Below are 6,580 nucleotides of genomic sequence, written 5' to 3'. Positions count from 1 at the left end.
GATTCACTGTGAGCTCATGCATAATTCATAACCGCTTTTATCTTCACTTAAATCATCCCTTTTTCTCGCAAAATCTGCTTGTCTCAGTGTTTGTTTGTTCGTTTGTTTGTGCGTGTGGGCGTGCGTGCATGTGTGCGTGTGTGCGTGCGTGCATGCGTGCGTGCGTGCATGCATGTCTGTGTGTGTGTGTGTGTGTGTGTGTGTGTTTCTGTCTGCAATGCATGATTGAGTAGTCCCTCATCTTCCCTCTCTGACTGCCTTTCTCTTCTGCTCCCCTGTCATCTATCTATCTATCTATCTATCTATCTATCTATCTATCTATCTATCTATCTATCTATCTATCTATCTATCTATCTATCTATCTATCTATCTATCTATCTATCTATCTATCTCCTCCACTCGATTCCCTGCCTTCTGTCTGACTGTCCACTGTCCAGTCCTCCCTCTATACCTGTAAATGACATGGAATGTGTGTGGAAATGCACACATGTGCACACATGCACACATGTACACACGCACGCACACATGTTTTACATTTCCCTCCCTCTGTCGTTGCTAGGCAACTTCGTTTTTGGCACAAACAAAGACAAGCGGAGTACTGCATGGAGAGGACAGACAGACAGACAGACAGACAGACAGACAGACAGACAGACAGACAGACAGACAGACAGACAGACAGACAGACAGACAGACAGGCAGACAGGCAGACAGACAGACAGACAGACAGACAGACAGACAGACAGACAGACAGACAGACAGACAGACAGACAGACAGACAGACAGACAGACAGACAGACAGACCCTGCTTGTTATTATTGTATGGGTGAAAAGTGTTGAGGCCCTGGCACACAGGTGTTGTTGTGCTATGCTGCTTACATAGATGCCAGGTCAGTCCCACACTGGACTGGAAGCTGCTGGTTGACTGACTGTATACAGAATATGGACGTGATGGCAGCAGTGACATGGGATCTGAGTGTCCCCAAAGAGACAATGAGGAGCCACCAGAAAGATGAATGCCCCAATACTACATGCTCTGTGTCACTCTGCACAGCCAAATGCCAGGAGTTGCTGGGGAATTCATCAGAAAAAAGGTGCTATATAGAGTGCAAAGCAGATGGGCAGATTTTACTCTGAAAAGCCCCGTCTTCCATTTCCCCCTAAAATCGGGAGGTGAAATCTTCCTTACTTCTTAATTACTACTTGTAAATGCGCTACCTCGTCTGAGGTCTCTTTAGAAGTGTTAATATTCCAAACAAGATGCTTGATTAAGTCAGAAATTATGACAGAACATTGCCGTAGATTTAGAGTAAAGAGACACAGTTTTTGGTTTAGACTATAGTCATTAGTCCTATCTCAAACCCTCACCCTAAACCTAACCTCCCACGGGGCAGCACACCTAAACCTAACCTTAACCCATGTCTAAGAAATGACTAGACTAAGTATGCACCCCACGGCAGTTCGAATGCGCAAAACATGTCTAGGATCGCTGAAGAAGCATGGCTAAGCAACGGGAGCTGTCAAAAAACGGATTACAGTGATCCAGTTTTATATCATTAAAAAGCTTTATATGGCGGAGAATTCCGTCAGAAGCAGACAACGTTTGGATTTTATATGATGTATTCATATAGTATTCCACCATAAGCAATAAATATGTTATATATGTTATAAATATGTGTGTGTGTGTGTGTGTGTGTGTGTGTGTGTGTGTGTGTGTGTGTGTGTGTGTGTGTGTGTGTGTGTGTGTGTGTGTGTGTGTATGCGCGCGCGCGCTGTGTTTTAAAATATAGCCGCCAGAAAATGGGCACAAACCTCTCTGAGCAGTGACTTTAAAGTACACTATTTGAATTATTCAAATGCGGGCAATTTTGCAATGGGACAATGCCGAGCCTATTGAAACACAGAAAAGTACGTACTGAGTCAGGGATGCACGCTGGGACACAGAATGTTTTTTAAAAAGTCGTTTTATAAAGTCGCCCTTTTTCTAAAATGCCAGACTTTTTTAGGGTTTCTAGGGCAATGCCCTATTTTGACAAAAAAACAATATATGAATGATTCCAATGGTTCGAAGAGTTCCTGAGACAAACTTCTACAGTGCATTACCCTCAATTAACCATCTCCATACCAGTTTATGTGATCTTTTTTACCTCACGTGCACACGCCAAATCTGCTCATGGGCGCACGTCAAGAAAGCACGTCATCATGTTTGGTGACATCTCTACAATGTCACAAAACTAACATTGTAGAGAAAGAGAGAGAATAGGAAAGGCTGTGGGGAGTGGGCGAGCGGTTGGCAGAGGAGTAAAGGGAGGTAATGTTCCCTGACCTTCTGAGTTGTGGGAGCTGAACTTTTCTAAGCAGACAACCAGACTTCTGAAAGGGAAACCCAGCCACCTAAGCCAGGTAAAGCATATTGGTGTACAATTTACAATTTACAATTTACAATTTAGGCATTTAGCAGACGCTCTTAATCCAGAGCGACTTACATTTAAGCAAGAACAAAAGCATGGGAATACATCACATAAAAGCATTTATCATGAAACATGCGTAAGCTAAGAAGGTAACAGTGGAATATCTATATGATGAAACTATACATACACTATACATAATAAACTATACATATTCACTACTATGCTATACATATGTACTATGGCGTGCTATGACTATATACAATACAATTATAGTGCTGTCTACATAACATGCTGTAAGTCTGTGTCAAATGCCAGTCCTAATTAATCCCTTTGTCCAGTTTCAAAGGTACAATTTGACTAAGTAAGTAAAAACACAGACAGAAGACAAGTACAAGAATAATAAAGAGAGGAAAAAGTATAGAAAAAGTTCAGAGTATTGAGTTCACTCACTGTGTACCAAGTAGCCGGTTAACAAAGCAAGTGCAGAGGTGAGACCCGTTAGTCAGATCGCCTTTGGAACTGGCCACTATATATAGTGTTGGAGGTTTATTTCCTGGAAATTGAGGGCATGGCTAAGTGTTCAAATGAGCCTGTTTGATGGCTGAGTTGATAGCAGTTAGCCAGTCCTAATTAATCCCTTTGTCCAGTTTCAAAGGTACAATTTGACTAAGTAAGTAAAAACACAGACAGAAGACAAGTACAAGAATAATAAAGAGAGGAAAAAGTATAGAAAAAGTTCAGAGTATTGAGTTCACTCACTGTGTACCAAGTAGCCGGTTAACAAAGCAAGTGCAGAGGTGAGACCCGTTAGTCAGATCGCCTTTGGAACTGGCCACTATATATAGTGTTGGAGGTTTATTTCCTGGAAATTGAGGGCGTGGCTAAGTGTTCAAATGAGCCTGTTTGATGGCTGAGTTGATAGCAGTTAGCCAGTCCTAATTAATCCCTTTGTCCAGTTTCAAAGGTACAATTTGACTAAGTAAGTAAAAACACAGACAGAAGACAAGTACAAGAATAATAAAGAGAGGAAAAAGTATAGAAAAAGTTCAGAGTATTGAGTTCACTCACTGTGTACCAAGTAGCCGGTTAACAAAGCAAGTGCAGAGGTGAGACCCGTTAGTGGTGTAAGTGTGTGTGTGTGTGTGTGTGTGTGTGTGTGTGTGTGTGTGTGTGTGTGTGTGTGTGTGTGTGTGTGTGTGTGTGCGTGCGTGCGTGCGTGCGTACGTGCGTGCGTGCGTGCGTACGTGCGTGCGTGCGTGCATGCGTGCGTGCGTGCGTGCGTGCGTGCGTGCGTGCGTACGTGCGTGCGTGCGTGCGTGCGTGTGCTTACGTATAGTATGAATGACTAAAGGTGAGGATGTGTGGACGTAGGCGTACGTACGCATTTTGTACTATATGACACCCATGCAGCCATGTGAGTGAAAAGGACAAATATCCATGAGTGGGTGGGCTATTAGCTGTAATGGTGACACCATTCTGACCTTTGGAGTTGTGGCATACTGTACACTCTCTAAGAGGATCTAGTACACTGCCAATTTAGTCCCCAGCGACGGTAAACCCCATGGTGGCTCCAAAGTACTTAAAGGGGATTCCCGATGTCTCCCACATATAAATAAATAAATAAAATAAATCCAAAAACCCTTTAAATCTCTCTTGCGACTAGCCGACACATATGGTTGAATCCATCTAGGCTGTGGTATGTGGCGGGTGTTTTAAAGGATATTTCACTTATCATATATATTTGTCATTTTATCGTCTACTCAGGCTTTTGTGAAGTTGGTTGATTTAGTTGCGACTGTAGGTCCATATATGAAGATTACGACATCAAACCCTGGATAGCCAGACATGGAGAAGACTGGATCATCACCTAGATCTGCATATATGGAGCCGGCCGGCAACTCTACATCTGACCTCAAACACTTAGATCTCCACATATGGAGCTGACCTGTTCTGACATTCCATATGTTGATCCTTCCCTACCCGTCCTTCCTCTTCGATGTCTCCCTTTTGACTGATGCCTGTCCATTCAACAGGCCCAAAAAAAGCCCTAGGTTGCTTCTCGCACTCAGAGCGTCCTGGTATTTAGATACTTGATATTTATTTTAGCTGCCCTGCCCCCTTCCTACAAACCCATTGTAAATTCAAACTCCCGTCCTTGGTCCTGGTGACTGATAGTGTCCTCTACGTGAGGGGACAGTGTTTTTTTAGTACTTTATTAATACGTTTTTGAAATTGATTTTTTTTAACTCACAGGCCTTTGAAATCACCTCTTATAACTCCATAACTCCATAATCCCAGAATTCTCAGACGGTTCAGTATAGCTCATCAGTTGACATTTTGATGATTAATACGTGACGTCATCCAAAGCCGCACCTTGCTGTGTTAATCCGCCATGCCATTTAAACCCAATACCTTAAGACGGTACGCTTGGCGGACTGATGGAATTCCACATGGTGATCCTCCTGCTCTGTGTGACTCATGCGCACGCTACATTTACCAGTAAGACGCCCAAAGGGCGAGGTCGCACGCACGCATCTGCCTGGGTGACGGCAGACTGCTGGGCCTGGGCGAGTGCTGCATGGCGCTTTGGTATGGGGGTCAGATCAACATATGGAATTGAGTGTACAGGGTTTGATGAGGTGAGATCAACATATGGAATGTCAGAACAGGTCAGCTCCATATATGGAGATCTAAGGGTTTGAGGTCAGATGTAGAGTTGCTGGCCAGCTCCATATATGCAGATCTAGGTGATGATGTGGTTATGCAGGCCAGGGTTAGATGAGGTCAGTGTCGTGATCTTCATATTGGAGACGGACATATTTATATTTACACACACACACACACACGCACGCACGCACGCACGCACGCACACACACACACACACACACACACACACACACATCACACACGCACTTATATTTATATGCGCATAGTGAGACTCAGCATTTTCTCCATCGCAATACTAGTGTATGGGACAACTTCTCCATACACCTGCTCCAGTTATGTCAGTTTCACATGCACTGCAGTCCTTTCGTTCACGCACGCACGCACGCACGCACGCGCACACACACACACACACACACACACACACACACACACACACACACACACACACACACACACACACACACACGCGCGCACACAGCAAAAGATAGAAAGTACAGATGCCCTTTCTCTTCATCTAGACAGTGTAGAGTCGCCCATGATGCACTTCTCTCCTGTGCTGTGAGTGCACTTCTCCACTCCAATCAGTCCAACAACATTGTTCACTCACTGCACAGAACATTTTTAAACTGCCAACAAGCACTTTGAAGAATGCTGTGGAAACACTTCAGTGTCAGAATATTCACGTATCATTCGTGGGAATTAAGTCTTGCGCCAAGTTTCTCCATGCCCTCTTCCTGAATTGAATCAATCACACAGTAGCCTACATATGTGTGCCTGTGTGCAGATGCTGCTGAAAGCACATGCACACGTACATGCGCACGCACGCACGCACGCATGCACGGACGCACGCATGCACGCACGCACGCACGCAAGGCGAAGAAGAAGAAAATCTAAACGTTTGGCCATTCAGTCTACAACTAAATTGCTCTTTAATTTACTGGGCTCTGGTGCGTATACTACTGCTGCTTCAGCATTCTTTTTTTATGGTGTGATGTTATACTCTTTAAAAAAAGAAAATCTAGGCCATTATCAAAGGGTGCCTTCTCTGCAAATATTACTGTACTTCTGCTCCCAAGTACAGTAATGGTGGAGCGTGTCGAGGGAACACACTCTCTATTACCATCTGTCACCAAGCAAGCTGCAGAACAATAATAAGCAATAAATGCTTATGTTTGCTGTGAGTCATAAAAGTAATTTCTGTATTTTCTCTCTAGTTTCTATATAGACTTATGAGTTAAATGAACACCATTATTCATTTGCAACTCGTACAACCAACTGCACCACTTGGTTATACATTTTGTACACTTAAAGAGTTAAATCAACCCTCAGGACTGCTGCTATGTGCCGTGTATAATGTCTCCTTGTTTCTCTGTTTAAACAGATACTAATCAGCACTCATGCGGGTGAAGGACACAGCCACAATGTACTCACACCACACCACACCACTCAAGTGGTGTGGTCTAAAAAAAAGAATGGACCACATTTTGCTTTACACCGTCAAATCC

Source organism: Protomyctophum parallelum (assembly GCF_964188405.1).
Source record: "Protomyctophum parallelum genome assembly, chromosome: 9".
Classification (NCBI taxonomy): domain Eukaryota; kingdom Metazoa; phylum Chordata; class Actinopteri; order Myctophiformes; family Myctophidae; genus Protomyctophum; species Protomyctophum parallelum.
Note: the sequence above shows the minus strand (reverse complement) of the source record.